This window comes from Impatiens glandulifera, unplaced genomic scaffold (genome assembly GCF_907164915.1).
Source record: "Impatiens glandulifera unplaced genomic scaffold, dImpGla2.1, whole genome shotgun sequence".
Classification (NCBI taxonomy): Eukaryota; Viridiplantae; Streptophyta; class Magnoliopsida; order Ericales; family Balsaminaceae; genus Impatiens; species Impatiens glandulifera.
The window spans coordinates 41648-58511 of NW_025919620.1; the positions used below are offsets into that span (position 1 = coordinate 41648).

At 26.7% G+C, this 16864-nt stretch overlaps 1 pseudogene; it reads left to right on the plus strand.

Annotated features, from left to right (window-relative positions):
* The first annotated feature begins 8020 nt into the window (after nt 1-8020).
* On the plus strand, nt 8021-14391 carry LOC124918278 (annotated as a pseudogene).
* The last annotated feature ends 2473 nt before the right edge of the window (nt 14392-16864 follow it).

The following is a 16864-nucleotide window of genomic DNA, read 5'->3' on the forward strand; positions in this document are numbered from 1 at the left end:
ATAGGAGGAAAAATACCAGTTACCATCAAGAGAAAACGATTAACTTGATCGTACTTGTATACGTTCCTAAAATAGTTTCATTAAATATAAGATAACTAATTAATGTGTATCATGGATTCATATATTCCATCTTTCAGGCTTGGGCATTATGAGACGAAGTTAAAGTCTTTGATATAATTGATTCGATGATAGATGATTCATGGAAACAGGAAGAAGTTTTGATATGTATTGAGATATAATATATTTAGGAAATACTTTATTTAAAGTATATACTATTATTATAATTTTATATTTTTTCTAATTAAGGATGTTTCCTAAATTTATGTATACATAGATTGGGTAATCAATTCTCATCAACAAAACATAAATAATAACATAAATTATTCTTTCGTTTCTTGCTCTCTCTTTAAGTCTTAACTTTCACTTTAACTTCGTTTGTGATCGATTTTAGATTAAGGTACGTTTAATCTTCGGTATAAATCTCAACATGGTATTAGAGCGATGTTACAAAGGAAAACAATACATTTGACTTCAACGACTTACTAGACGGATCAGAAGAAGTTTGTAAAACTAACTTTATTAACGAAGTCGAATCATCAAACAAATCGATTAAGAACAACCAAGAATAATGATCAATAAACTACGGATGATTACAAGATGTTTAAAGAATGATTCAGAAGATTGAAAAAAAAATTGTTAAAGATTCCAAGTAAGTCTTCTAACTATGATTAATATTTTATGTTTTCTTTAGAATAGAGTATGAACAAAAATGTTTTAACTAAAACAACACAACGAAACTAATAGATTTGGAGCTAGTAACTCACACAAATTTAAAAACAAAATAATTTTTATTAGACAAATGAATCAAATAGAATTATTAATTAAGTTAGAAATATAAATTTTTTTTTGATTTGATCCATATGAATATTTGTAGAGGTAGAGAAACATATATATTGATGATTATACTAGATTTATATTAATTTTTTCTTTTCAAGAAAATCAAGATTTGTGTTTTGTATTTAAAAAACTAATTTTACTTAAATATTAAAATAATGAAAAGTGATAATAGGACTTTAATGGTAGAAAACTTTTTTTATCTCATACATCTTGATGTAGAAGGTCTTATAAACACGATTTATTAACTAATACATCTTTTATGTTAACTATAGTAGATGAACACTAATATTTCTCCTAAAAAAACAAAACAAGTGTTTCTTTGATAAATTTAAAAAAAAAATCTCACATTAATCTAAATCAATATGAAAAAAAGTATTAAAATAGTTTAAAATGATAATGAGACATAATTTGTTAATTCTAAGTATACACCACATTTTAATGAATTGAGAATTATTCACTAAAGAATATGTGTTTACAACCCACAAGAACACAGGTTTGTAAAAATAAAAATAATAATAATAACGAATATTTAACCGAAGTAGCAAGTTTTAAACTAGAAAACTCCTCGTATTGAACAATATGAAACTAATTATAAAATTCTCAAGGTTTTTAAATTTTATGTTATATGTCTAATAATAATTCTAAAAAAATGAAATTTGAACATAAATAAATCAAATGCATATTTGTAGGATATCTTTCAAAAACAAATTATATATATAATATCAAATTTATTCAAATAAAATAGTGACATCGAGAGATGTGACATTTTATTAAAATATAGAAAAAGACTGAAAGTCCTCAAAATAATGATAATATATCAATATCTTCATTTTAATAAAGACTCGCATACAAATTTAGTGACTGAGTTACAAATTAATGAAAATCAGAACATGATCATTGTCTATATACATATAATAGACATAAGATCAAAAAATTACCGTCTTACTTATATATGGAGATGATATTTTGATGGTTGAAAATGATATGGGAGACAATACAGAAATAAAATTTAAATTGATTCAAAATTTCTATAAAAGACGTTGGAATTGCAAAATTCTTTCTTGTTCTCAAAATTGAACATGATGTCGATGACATTACTGTAAAAAAAATATATATATTATGAATACTCATACGATTCATTGATTCTAAAATAAATCAAAGACCCTGGAATTATAAAATTCTTTTTTGGTTTCAAAACTAAACATGATGCTTATGGTATTAATGTAATGAAAATAATATTATTATGGATACTGATGAGATCCATTGATTTTAAATCAAAATCAAAGACATTGGAATTATTTTTAAAAAAAATCATTGTCTCAAAATTTCAAATAATACCAATGGTATTTATCAATGATATTGGCCCAATGGACTTTGTAAATCTGCTAAAAGTCATATGATTATGAGTATCAAACTGCGTGAAGTACCAAATTGCATTAAATATTGAAATTTTTTAATTATAAACCTATGGAGAAGTATCATTGCAAAAATCTAATTATAAATCCATCAGGGGTATCAAACTGTATGAAATATTGCAAAAATCTAATTATAAAGTCATTAAGGGTATTAAACTGCATGAAATATTGCATAAATCTAATTATAAACTCATTGAGAGGTATATCAAACTGTATGAAATGTTACAAAATTTAATTATAAACTCATTGAGGGGTATATATTGTATAAATCTAATTATAAACTCATTGAGGGTATCAAACTGTATGAAATATTATAGAAATATAATTATAAACCTATTGAGGGTTATCAAACTACATAAAAAATTGCAAAAATTAAATTATGAACTCATGGAAGGTATCAAACTACATAATTTGTTTTTGCAGAAATCTAACCATTAACTCTTTTAGGGATATCAAACTATATAAAATTGCAAAAATCTATTTATGAACCCATGATTAGGGATATCAAACTATTATCAAAATATATCCATAAATCAAATAAGTTGATGAGACTTATTAAAATATGATTATATCTAAATTAGAACAAATAATATTGCATATATTATACAACAATAATCTCAATTTTCGAATAAATATATATGACTTATTGGGAAGTTGTACTCTATATTATTAGAACAACTATATAGTTGATCAATCTCAAGATATATCAATTATTTTTAAGATAGAAATTGTTGTCGAACAACAGTTAATCAAAATTCTAACTCAATTCGAACGAAAAATAACACGATTTAAAAAAACGACGTATAAAAAAAACGTGATCGGAGTGATCATTTGTATCTACATGGAGAAGAGTTAGTTGTTCTCACATCAATGATTCTTACTCAACTAAACTATTTCGAATGGAGTACTAATATTCGACTTGGTCTTGGTCTACTAACGAAAATGAAGACATTTTTCATTTACTATTCTTACAAGATTTTTAAGAATCTTAAAAAAAACAACGTTTTGGAGGATGTTTGATGCAACCGTAAAAACTTGGATAATTAACCCAATCGACAAAAACAATAAACAAGGCCTAGATGATTCATGTGAGAACATCCATTATTCATGATTCAATTCTAATGATGGATCATCTCCCAACAATTTACAAAGAATTCACAATATTTTTAAATGCTAAGAAGAAAGACAAATCAACATCAGAAAGTTGAACAACATTCAACAATATTTATTGGGAATTCAAGTTAAGCAAATTTCAAGAAGGCAAGGAATTCAGCTAACTTCTCGAAACCTCTCGATTTTCTAGTATTTGAACATCTTTGATTTAAACTTTTCTTCAAGATGTCCATCTTGAAGGGAGTATATTAAGATATTATATATTTAGGAAATACTTTATGTAAAATATAGAATATTATGATAGATATTGAGATATTATATATTTAGGAAATAGTTTATTTAATGTATATAATATTATTGTAGTTTTATATTTTGCTAATTAGGGATGCTTCCTAAATTTATGTATAAATACATCGATTGGGTCATTATCTCATCAACAAAACATATATAATAACATAAATTATTATTTTGTCTCTCTACCATCTCTTTTTAAGTCTTAACTTTAACTTTAACATCGTTTGTAATCGATCTTAAATAAGGTAAGTTTAATCTTCTGCATAAATCTCAAAAAGATGTAACACTTCTATGTGTGCAAGAAAGCTTTTTTTTGGACAGACCAACAATGTTATTTGTTGCTTTCATGTTATGCAAGGAAATAGCTTTACCTTCTCCCAAACAATCAGATTTTATCTTCAACGGACATAAGATGAATGTCTCGGAATCGTCAACATGTGTCAAAGTCATCTCGTTTAACAACCTTACCATCACCAAGACCAATGATCGATGATTTATGTTAAAAGACTGAAAATTATTTCAAATGAAACATTCTTTACGCTAATCTAGCCTTCTCCGTCCCTCGCATTACAACAAACTCGTGAGATCATTTTAATGTCATGTGTCTACGCCTCATAGTTTTATTATTTTCTTCCAATAGTATTCTCCTTCTAATACAAATATCTATATATTGATGGATAACAAGTGTTTGAAAATCTATACTTAACAATTTTGATCCTACAGGAAATTGGTATTTGGTTTATTTTTCTTCACATTGGCTTAATTAAATATTATCATTTTAACAAGAGTAATTATTTATAAAAGTCTTGTATAAATTTTAATAATAAATTAAACACATTTAGTGGCACGTAGCTTTTACTGAATTATTTTATACTGCGCTAAAGTTTAGGTCATCCTCCCTATTAGGGGTTCAATATTTTGTCTTAACCGAATATCCGATCGAATTTAAATTCACTGAATTTGAATAAACCGAATTCAAATAAACCAAATTCGAAATTCATTTTCAGTTTTCAAATCGAATTTCAAACCAATTCGAATTCAAATACGGTTTTCGAATTTGAGTTTCAACTCGAAAACCAAACTAAAAATCGAATTCATTTTTTATTATTTATTCTTCCAAACATAGCTTAATAAAAAATTTAAAATAATCAAATTAGAATATTTTAAATTCAAGATTTAATAATAAAAGACAAAAAGAAAAGAAAAGCACTAGTAGTCTAGTGGTAAAATAGTTACCCTGCCCAGTGGCGGACCCAGAAATGTTTTCTCGGGGGGGCCAAATATATAGTAACGTAACATTTTTTGGTGATCAATTAAATACATTTTCTAATTAAAATTTTACTCGATAATTACATAAAAATATTAACAAACACAATTACAAAATACTAATAAACACAGTCACTAAATTATTCTTGTTCATGAGTCAGTTCAAAAGAAGACAAATTTATTTTACGAGATTCTATTTGTTGAAAATATTACAATATTTGGCTCATTTTCAATTGTTGAGAAAATATCTTTCTCAACATATACAACTAAACTATCATTCATCTATTCATCTCCCATTCGATTACGCAAATCAGTCTTCACGGTCTTCATTGCAGAAAAAAACTCTTTCAACGGATGCAGTTGCAACTGATAAAACTAAAGCCAACTCTATCAATCGATAAACCAATGGAAATACTATATGTTTTTCTGTTGCAATCAATTTTTGAGCAAGAATTCCCAAGTCTTCAATTTAAGAAAATTGAGGATCATCCCGCAAATTAAATAAGTAAGCCCGAATTTGTTGTTCCAAAAATAAATAATCATTGCCTGTGAAATTTTTGGGATAAAGTTTGGCAAGACGAATGAGTTTACGAATATCAAATTGGGAGAATGAATTTCTGGGAGGAAGACATGATATGCAGCCAAATAATTCTGTATTAAATTCTGAAAAACGATTATTCATTTATTGCATAATCAATTCAACAACCTAACATTAAATAATAAATAATAACTATTAATAAATAATAAATAATAACTATTAATAGATAAGAAATAATTTTTATTATACCTGACAAAAGATTTCCACACGATAATGATGAAGATTAGTGATGAGTTCCCCTTTTCTTCTCCGCCTATCATTGCTATCAATTATCATATGCTTATTCATATCAAATATTAAGATCGAATGTAATTGACAAAAACTGTTAACTTGGTCCAAAATATCATGTCATCCATCTTCTCTAAATTTTTATAATTGATTTTTCGAACTCGAAATCAATGACATGGCTTGAACTATATTTTGCTCTCCTCTTTGTAGGCAAAGTGACAACTCACTTGTAATTCCCAATAAATTTTTCATCAAATGCAACACAAAAATAAATTCATAAAAAATTAACTATATAAAAAAAATATGAAAATCTAATTTAATAGATTTTAGCATAACTATTTTAACTTGTTTATTAATATTAATAAATATAAAACACTATTATTATTTTAATATATGTTAAAATAAATTAAAGGTGAGGCCAGGGTTTAAAAACAAATTCATAAAAAATTAACTATATAAAAAAAATATGAAAATCTAATTTAATAGATTTTAGCCTAACTATTTTAACTTGTTTATTAATATTAATAAATATAAAATACTATTATTATTTTAATATATGTTAAAATAAATTAAAGGTGAGGCCAGGATTTGATCACCTGACATCATCTTCAGAGTTCAGTTACCAAACCAACTGGACTAAGAGATACTTGTCAAATATATATATAAAAAATAATTTATCTTAAGGTTGGGGGAGGCCCGGGCCCCCCAAGGCCCCCTTGTAGGTCCGCCACTGACCCTGCCACAATACAATTGATATTGAGTTATGTTAGATCTCTTTTATTCCAAAAAATAAAATAAAATCGAATTCGGTTTTAATTCGAAATCCGTACCGGATTCGGTTTGGTTTAATTAAAATTTATTTGAATTCGGTTTGGTTTTCGTAGACGAAATTATTATGCGCCATTATATTTTTTAAATTCTTAATTTTCTTTAGTAAAAGAAATTTTAAATCAATTTTCTTGTCAAATAAAATTAGAGTAAATGAAAAGAAAATAAAGCCTCCAAGGAGTTTTTCTTTTTAGACAAAAACAATACCTCATAAATGAAAACAAAACATTTTAAAACATAGTACAATTAAGTCTAACTTCATTCAGTTTATTCATTAAACATTGAATTATGTTTACTAATAATGAAATTACTGGAATCACTAATTCTTGAAAGGTTTAGCACGCTTAATCAATCTACATAATTATTTTTTTATTTACTCTAAATTCAATAACTTATTCGTTAAATTTTTAATTATATTTGATTTAAAATTGAAAACTTATAACTTTATTAAGTTTTTGGAGAAATACATAGCAATGGGCCACCATTCTTCTACTTACTCCCAGTAGTGCTGCCCCAGAGTGAAAAATGTGAAAATAATGTTGTTCTAATTTATTTATTTTATAAATTATTAAAAAAAAAAATTGGGTGAGATTTAAATTTATAACCAAATAAAAATACTTTATTATTATTTTTTTTTTTATCAGAAACTACTGGGCTATACATTTTTATGTTAAAATAATTAATAAATTTAATTAAATAACATAATTTTTTTTTTATTAAATAGACTGAAGGCTTGGTAGCTTACTTATAATGTTATTGGCATAGAAATGTATTATTAAAAATATTGGCATTTATTTAGTCATTGAATATTGAGACTATATAATTTTTGACTATTGACATGACTGGTTGAATATCTATTATGAAAAATAATGTAATGCTAAATAAAATTAAAGATTTTTGTTTGTAAGAAAATAAGTAATGCGTGCGTGCAGTAATTATATTTGATTTATTTTAATAAAATTAAGTATTTTTTATAAGAAAATTAGTAATGCCTGCAGTAATTATATTTGACTTTTTTGTATTAAAATAAAAAAATAATTGATAAGAAAATTAGTAATGCGTGCAGTAATTATATTTGATCTATTTTAATAAAATAAAAGATTTTTTTATAAGAGAATTAGTAATGCGTACAGTAAATATATTTTAATATGATTTTATCTTTCATGCTTTTTATTTTTGAAATTGGACTGTTTTGCCCTCCCTAGTGATCCCTATATTAGTTACAAGTGATCTCGTCCAGAATTTTCACACAACAACAACAAAAACAAAAACATTACAAAATTGAAAGAAAAACTAATAGGAAACAACCTTTCACAAAATACTCACTAATCACAAATTCTATCAAATTTTCGGTCAGTTAAGGTAGGTCAGGCGTAAACAAATGGCGTACATAATTGGGATATTTACCTCTATAGCATTAGTCATTGCCATCCTACTTATGGTTTTCTGGTTCATAATGGTTAAAAGGAGAGAAGGTAAATAAATAAACTTTATCTCTTTCCAAAAATATTTATGCATATAAATTATTTTATAGTTTTTTTCTTCTTCTTGAAAATACAAAACCAATTCAATAAACACATTAATCGTGATTAGTTTAAAGTTAATATTTAAATCGTTGAAAACATATAATTTATTAATAGTTTAGTGGTTTTAGTATAATTAAACGGTTGAGAAAAAAAATTACATTATATTCAAGCTCCTTCCTTCAGATATTTTGTTCGGTTTCTGCTCACAACCCTCTACAAACAGTTTGTAAATTCCTATATCACACACTATATATATAAAAGAAGTATCTTACTTATTATTTTATTGGATGACTTTATTTTTATTAATTAAGATTTGTACGTAATTAATGATAATTGATACAGAGAGAAAGATAAAGGAACGGCAAATACTTCTTACTCCAGCTAACGGTTCATCAATCCAACCTTCCACAACAGGAAAGCAGCCTTTAGAGGATTTCTCATTTTTCAAACTTAGTACCATTGTGGCAGCCACAAACAATTTTTCCGTTTCTAACAAACTCGGACAAGGCGGTTTTGGCACTGTTTATAAGGTATTTTTGTACCATAAATTAATAATATTGCAATCTACCTTATTGCTTAATAAATCTCGTCACTTAATGCAGGGGCGATTGAGGAATGGAATAGATATTGCGGTTAAAAGACTAGCAAAAAATTCCGATCAAGGTTTCGAAGAATTTAAGAATGAAGTTTCTTTAATAGTGAAACTTCAACATAGAAATTTAGTTAGGCTTTTAGGATGTTGTTTTCAACCGCATGAGAAGATGCTTATATATGAATACTTGCCAAATAAGGGATTGGACTCATTCATTTTTGGTAAGTGACTAATTACTATTACTTGAATAATTTTCTCTAACAAATATCATGTCTTCTAACAATGGAAGATACAACTAATAATACTTTGGTGTAGATCAAGATAAATGTTATATACTTAATTGGGAGAAGCGATTTAACATCATTTTGGGAATAGCAAGAGGAATGATATACCTTCACCAAGACTCTCGACTCAAAATCATCCATAGAGATTTAAAAGCCAGCAATATTTTATTGGATGATGGATTGAATCCTAAAATCTCCGATTTTGGAACGGCTAGAATTTTTGGAGGTGATCAAATGGAAGCCAATACAAAAAGGGTAGTTGGAACATAGTGAGTGTTTTAACATAATCTTGTAGTATGGTCCTTTAATCCATCACACAATTTTCACCAAAATATTTTGATATATATGTTGCAGTGGTTATATGTCTCCAGAATATTCCATGGAAGGACTATATTCAATAAAATCTGATGTCTTCAGCTTTGGTGTCATATTGCTTGAGATTATAAATGGGAGAAAAAATACCAGTTACCATCAAGAGAACACGATAAATTTGATAGGACATGTATGACCTACTAAAATAGTTTCATTAATTATAGAACAACTAATTAATGTGTATCATGGATTCATATATTCCATCTTTCAGGCTTGGGCATTATGGAACAAAGGTAAAGTCTTTGATATAATTGACTCAAGGATGGGAGATTTATGGCCAAACCAAGAAGTTTTGAAATGCATTCACATAGGACTTCTATGTGTGCAAGAACATGCTATGGACAGACCAACTATGTCTGAAGTTGTTTTCATGTTATGCAAAGATATGTCTTTACCTTCTCCAAAGCAGCCCGCGTTTATCTTCAACGGACAAGACATGAATGCATCGGATTCATTGACGAACATTAAAGTGAACTCCATAAACAGCCTTAATTAGCATTACTTAGATCATAGCCAGATGATTTTTTTCCAACTGTTCCATTACATTTAATGAGTTTTTTATATTGAATGTTATTACCTCAATATATATGTTATTGAACAATAACTGAAAAGGGGGTTGTAACTCAACGATTCACAAAAGAAGTATAGCCTATACATAGAGATTCGAAAGCTAGTAATATTTTATTAAAGAATGAGTTGAACTCTAAAATCTCGAATTTTGGAATGACTATAATTTTTAGAGTCGACAAAATGAAGTTAGAACAAAGAATGTAGTTGGAACATAATAAGTATTTGACACAATCTTATAATAGTAGTATACTTTTAGGTACAATAATGATATAATTTTCAGTGGTTAAATGTCTACAGAATATGTAATTGGAGGACTTTTTTCAATAAGATTTGATGTCTTCAACTTCGGTGTCTTATTATTTATATACTATAAGTGGAAACAAAATAGCAATTATTATCCGGATAACAAAATCGTGTTCCTTAAGATTATTCATCCAATGTTGGGTGATTCATTGCTTCATATTCAGTTGGAGTTGGATTTTTGGTTGTTGAGATGAATATGATCCAAATATAGTAAATGTAAGAACTTATAACTATAAAGTCTCAAGTTTAATAAATTTTTATTTTCAAACAAGAAAAATAACTAATCTTGCTATCTTTCACCCAATACACCAAGATACACATTTAATTGAAATTAAATTATTAAAAAAAAGACTTTTTGAAAATAATATTAAGAAGAAAAGAAAATTGATTTTGTTGACACAATAATTTACGTCCTTCTTTTGTTTATTAAATTTATTTTTTATTTTTAAAAATAGTCCATGTATATTAAAAAAAATGATAAGAATTGTTTATTTACAACGAAAAAATATGATACGAGAAAAAAATTAAAAAAAAAAACTCACAAAACATGAAAATAAGAAAAGAATTCAAACACAATTTTATCCAGCTCAAAACCGAGTTTTTTTACTCTATTGCGAACTTGAAGAATTTTAAATCTCAAGTTGACCTATAAGTATTTTTATTGTCTCAATTTGGAACCTAAAGTATATTTGAGACCTGTTTTTCTTTGAGATTTGATAGATATTTTCACTTAATTAACTGATCATTATCTTCTTTTTTATCGTGACTTGTATTAAACTAGGTTTGCATAGGTAAGGTATTTTACCCATGATTAATACCATTTTTTCTCTATTGAAAAAAATATTCCCTATAAAAGAAGCATTCTAATATAATTCAAAGTAGAACAAGTATATTTGAAAACTTCAACTATATGACAATAATGGAACGCTTCAAAGTCTAGTAGTCATATTTAATGTGGGTTCTTTTATGTACAAAATGTAGTTGTTTAAAATATATGTATATTATTCGTGTAAACGAATATAATTACGTTTACACAATCTAATGTAATATTTAAATGATTTTCATTAAATAAGGACCATAATTGTGAGTAAATCTTTAATTTTATTTTGCATGAGAAATCATATTCAAATAGTCATGTGAATAGTTAATGACGTATAAATGCCAATATATTTCTACGGCAATAACATTATTTAACCAATTTCAAGTTCCTTGTATCCCAAAGTTGACAAGAAAACTGATTCCCTGAGGCTGAGTTGACATTGTCCGACCAAACAGGGTCTGAACCGGATGAGGAGGATCGAGATACTTGGCTTCCATTCAGTATATATACTACTTAAATTAATGTCGGGATGTTTAAAGGATGGGGTAGAGATTACTGTGAAAAGATTAGCGAAAAATTCACATCAAGGCGTGAAGAGTTTAAGAGTGAAGTTTCGTTAATTGCCAAACCTCAACATAGAAATTTGGTGAGGTTGTTAGGATGTTGTGTTGAACATCATGAGAAGGTTCTCGTATATGAATACTTACCGAATAAAGGCTTGGACTCATTCATTTTCGGTACGTGACCAAAGTATCGTATTTTAATCAAGCAAATATAAAGTTAACAACTAAATATTTTTATGTACACGGAGAGAAATGTTCTCAACTAAATTGGGAGAAACGGTATAACATCATTTTGGGAATTACAAAGGGAATGGTTTATCTTCACCAAGATTCTCGATTGAGGATAATTAATAGGGACTTGAAAACTAGCAATGTTTTGTTAGATAATGAGTTGAATCCTAAAATCTCGGATTTTGGAATGGAAAGAATTTTTAAAGGCAATCAAATTGAAGCAAATACAAATAGGGTAGTTGGAACAATGTAAGTGTTTTGATTGCCTTTAAAAACAGTAAGTAGATGGCTAATGCTAAAGAGGTAAAGATCACAATTATGTACAACATTTGTTGTTTACGCCTGACCTTCACTAACAGCTGCTGCGACTTCAAATATTAAGCTGAAAATTTGATAGAATTTGTGATTATAGATTTTCGGTAATTTATTTGTTTATTTTTGTTGTGGCTGTTAGTGAGCCTTTTGTTGAATTAATTGATGCTAATATCATGGAGTAATATATATATCTTATCATTTCATTTTTCAGGCTTGAGCCAAATCATGGATGTTGTTTTTTATTTGGCCCAAGCCTGAAAAATGAAATAATAAGATATATATATTACTTCATGATATTAGCATCAATTAATTGTGTTATAATTAGGAACATATTTAGTAAAACATATATGTCCAATCAAATTAATCGTGTTCTCTTGATTGATAGTAACGGTTATTTTTTCTTCCACTTATAAATTCGAGTAATATAACACCGAAGTTGAATACATCAGATTTACATGAGTATAATCCTCCCATAGCATATTCTGGAGACATATAACCACTGCAAATTACATCATGAAAACATTATGGTAAAAAATCATTTTAAATTTGACGCACACAATAATATAAGATTATATTAAAACACTTACTATGTTCCAACTACTCTTTTTGTGTTTTCATCCATCTGGTCACCTCTACAAATTTTAGCCATTTCAAAATTTAAGATTTTTGGGTTCAACCCATCATCTAACAAAACATTGCTAGTTTTTAAGTCTCTATGGATTATTCTCAATCGACAGTCTTGGTGAAGGTATACCATTCCCTTTACGATCCCCAAAATGATGTTAAACCGTTTCTCCCAATCAAGCAGAGAACTTTTATCTTCATCTGCATCCATATTTTATTAGTACTTAACCTTTAGTTGGTATAGAAAAACATTATAGATAGTTAAACTTGTAAAATAAATGTAAATGGTCACATACCGAATATAAAAGAGTCCAAGCCCTTATTTGACAAGTATTCATGTACGAGCATTTTCTCATTTTGTTGAACACAACATCCTAAGAGAATCACTAAATTGCTATGTTGGAGTTTGACAATTAAAGAAACATCATTTTTAAATTCTTCCACTCCTTGATTTTAACTGTTCGCAAGCCTTTTAACTGCAATATTTAATCCATTCTTTAGCGTCCCTACACAAAGTGACAAAATTGATTAAGCAAGAACGTAAATTGTTGCGCATAATAACTCATATCTTCATTATCATAAATTCGAGTCTTCAAACATTAACTGTTAAAAAAATGTTTATTATATAAAAAAACCTTATAAACTGAGACAAATCCGCCTTCTCCCAGTTTGTTGAAAATGGAAAAATTGTCGGTTTTAGGATAATTTAGTTAGGCATTTAGGATGTTGTTTTCAATAGCACGAGAAGATGCTCATATATGAATACTTGACAAATAAGGGTTTGGACTCGTTCATTGTGGTAAGTGACCAATTATTACTTAAATAAATTTCTCTAACAAATATATATGTCTTCTAATCATGGAAGATACAACTAATAAAACTTTGGTGTAGACGAAGATAAATGTTCTCTACTTAATTGGGAGAAGTGATTTAACATCGTTTTGGGAATAGAAAGTGGAATGATATACCTTCACCAAGACTCTAGACTCAAAATAATTCATAGAAATTTAAAAGTATCCAATATTTTATTGGACGATGGATTGAATCCTAAAATCTCAAATTTTGGAATGGCTAGAATTTTTGGAGGTGATCAAATGGAAGCCAATACAAAAAAGGTAGTTGGAACATAGTACATAAGTGTTTTGACATAATGTTATAGTATTTTCCTTTACTCCATCTTACAATTTTCATCAAAATATTATTTTAACATATATTTTTAAGTGTTTATATGTCTCCAGAATATTCTATGGAAGGACTATATTCAATAAAATCCGATGTCTTCAGCTTTGGTGTCATATTGCTTCGGATTATAAATAGGAGGAAAAATACCAGTTACCATCAAGAGAAAACGATTAACTTGATCGTACTTGTATACGATCCTAAAATAGTTTCATTAAATATAAGACAACTAATTAATGTGTATCATGGATTCATATATTCCATCTTTCAGGCTTGGGCATTATGGGACGAAGTTAAAGTCTTTGATATAATTGATTCGATGATAGATGATTCATGGAAACAGGAAGAAGTTTTGATATGTATTGAGATATAATATATTTAGGAAATACTTTATTTAAAGTATATACTATTATTATAATTTTATATTTTTTCTAATTAAGGATGTTTCCTAAATTTATGTATACATAGATTGGGTAATCAATTCTCATCAACAAAACATAAATAATAACATAAATTATTCTTTCGTTTCTTGCTCTCTCTTTAAGTCTTAACTTTAACTTTAACTTCGTTTGTGATCGATTTTAGATTAGGGTACGTTTAATCTTCTGCATAAATCTCAACATGGTATCAGAGCGATGTTACAAAGGAAAACAATACATTTGACTTCAACGACTTACTAGACGGATCAGAAGAAGTTTGTAAAACTAACTTTATTAACGAAGACGAATCATCAAACAAATCGATCAAGAACAACCAAGAATAATGATCAATAAACTACGGATGATTACAAGATGTTTAAAGAATGATTCAGAAGATTGAAAAAAAATTTGTTAAGGAATCCAAGTAAGTCTTCTAACTGTGATTAATATTTTTTGTTTTCTTTAGAATAGAGTATGAACAAAAATGTTTTAACTAAAACAACACAACGAAACTAATAGATTTGGAGCTAGTAACTCACACAAATTTAAAAACAAAATAATTTTTATTTGACAAATGAATCAAATAGAATTATTAATTAAGTTAGAAATATAAAAAATTTTGATTTGATCCATATGAATATTTGTAGAGGTAGAGAAACATATATATTGATGATTATACTAGATTTATATTAATTTTTTCTTTTCAAGAAAATCAAGATTTGTGTTTTGTATTTAAAAAACCAATTTTACTTAAATATTAAAATAATGAAAAGTGATAATAGGACTTTAATGGTAGAAAACGTTTTTTATCTCATACACCTTGATGTAGAAGGTCTTATAAACACGATTTATTAACTAATACATCTTTTATGTTAACTATAGTAGATGAACACTAATATTTCTCCTAAAAAACAAAACAAGTGTTTTTTTTATAAATTAAAAAAAAATCTCACATTAATCTAAATCAATATGAAAAAAAGTATTAAAATAGTTTAAAATGATAATGAGACATAATTTGTTAATTCTATGTATACACCACATTTTAATGAATTGAGAATTATTCACTAAAGAATATGTGTTTACAACCCACAAGAACACGGGTTTGTAAAAATAAAAATAATAATAATAACGAATATTTAACCGAAGTAGCAAGTTTTAAACTAGAAAACTCCTCGTATTGAACAATATGAAACTAATTATAAAATTCTCAAGGTTTTTAGATTTTATGTTATATGTCTAATAATAATTCTAAAAAAAATGAAATTTGAACATAAATAAATCAAATGCATATTTGAGGATATATTTCAAAAACAAATTATATATATAATATCAAATTTATTCAAATAAAATAGTGACATCAAGAGATGTGACATTTTATTAAAATATAGAAAAAGACTGAAAGTCCTCAAAATAATGATAATATATCAATATCTTCATTTTAATAAAGACTCGCATACATATTTAGTGACTGAGTTACAAATTAATGAAAATCAGAACATGATCATTGTCTATATACATATAATAGACATAAGATCAAAAAATTACCGTCTTACTTATATATGGAGATGATATTTTGATGGTTGAAAATGATATGGGAGACAATACAGAAATAAAATTTAAATTGATTCAAAATTTCTATAAAAGACGTTGGAATTGCAAAATTCTTTCTTGTTCTCAAAATTGAACATGATGTCGATGACATTATTGTAAAAAATATATATATATTATGAATACTCATACGATCCATTGATTCTAAAATAAATCAAAGACCTTGGAATTATAAAATTCTTTTTTGGTTTCAAAACTAAACATGATGCTTATGGTATTAATGTAATGAAAATAATATTATTATGGATACTGATGAGATCCATTGATTTTAAATCAAAATCAAAGACATTGGAATTATTTTTAAAAAAAATCATTGTCTCAAAATTTCAAATAATACCAATGGACTTTGTAAATCTGCTAAAAGTCATATGATTATGAGTATCAAACTGCGTGAAGTACCAAATTGCATTAAATATTGAAATTTTTTAATTATAAACCTATGGAGAAGTATCATTGCAAAAATCTAATTATAAATCCATCCAGGGGTATCAAACTGTATGAAATATTGCAAAAATTTAATTATAAAGCCATTAAGGGTATTAAACTGCATGAAATATTGCATAAATCTAATTATAAACTCATTGAGAGGTATATCAAACTGTATGAAATGTTACAAAATTTAATTATAAACTCATTGAGGGGTATATATTGTATAAATCTAATTATAAACTCATTGAGGGTATCAAACTGTATGAAATATTATAGAAATATAATTATAAACCTATTGAGGGTTATCAAACTACATAAAAAATTGCAAAAATTAAATTATGAACTCATGGAAGGTATCAAACTACATAATTTGTTTTTGCAGAAATCTAA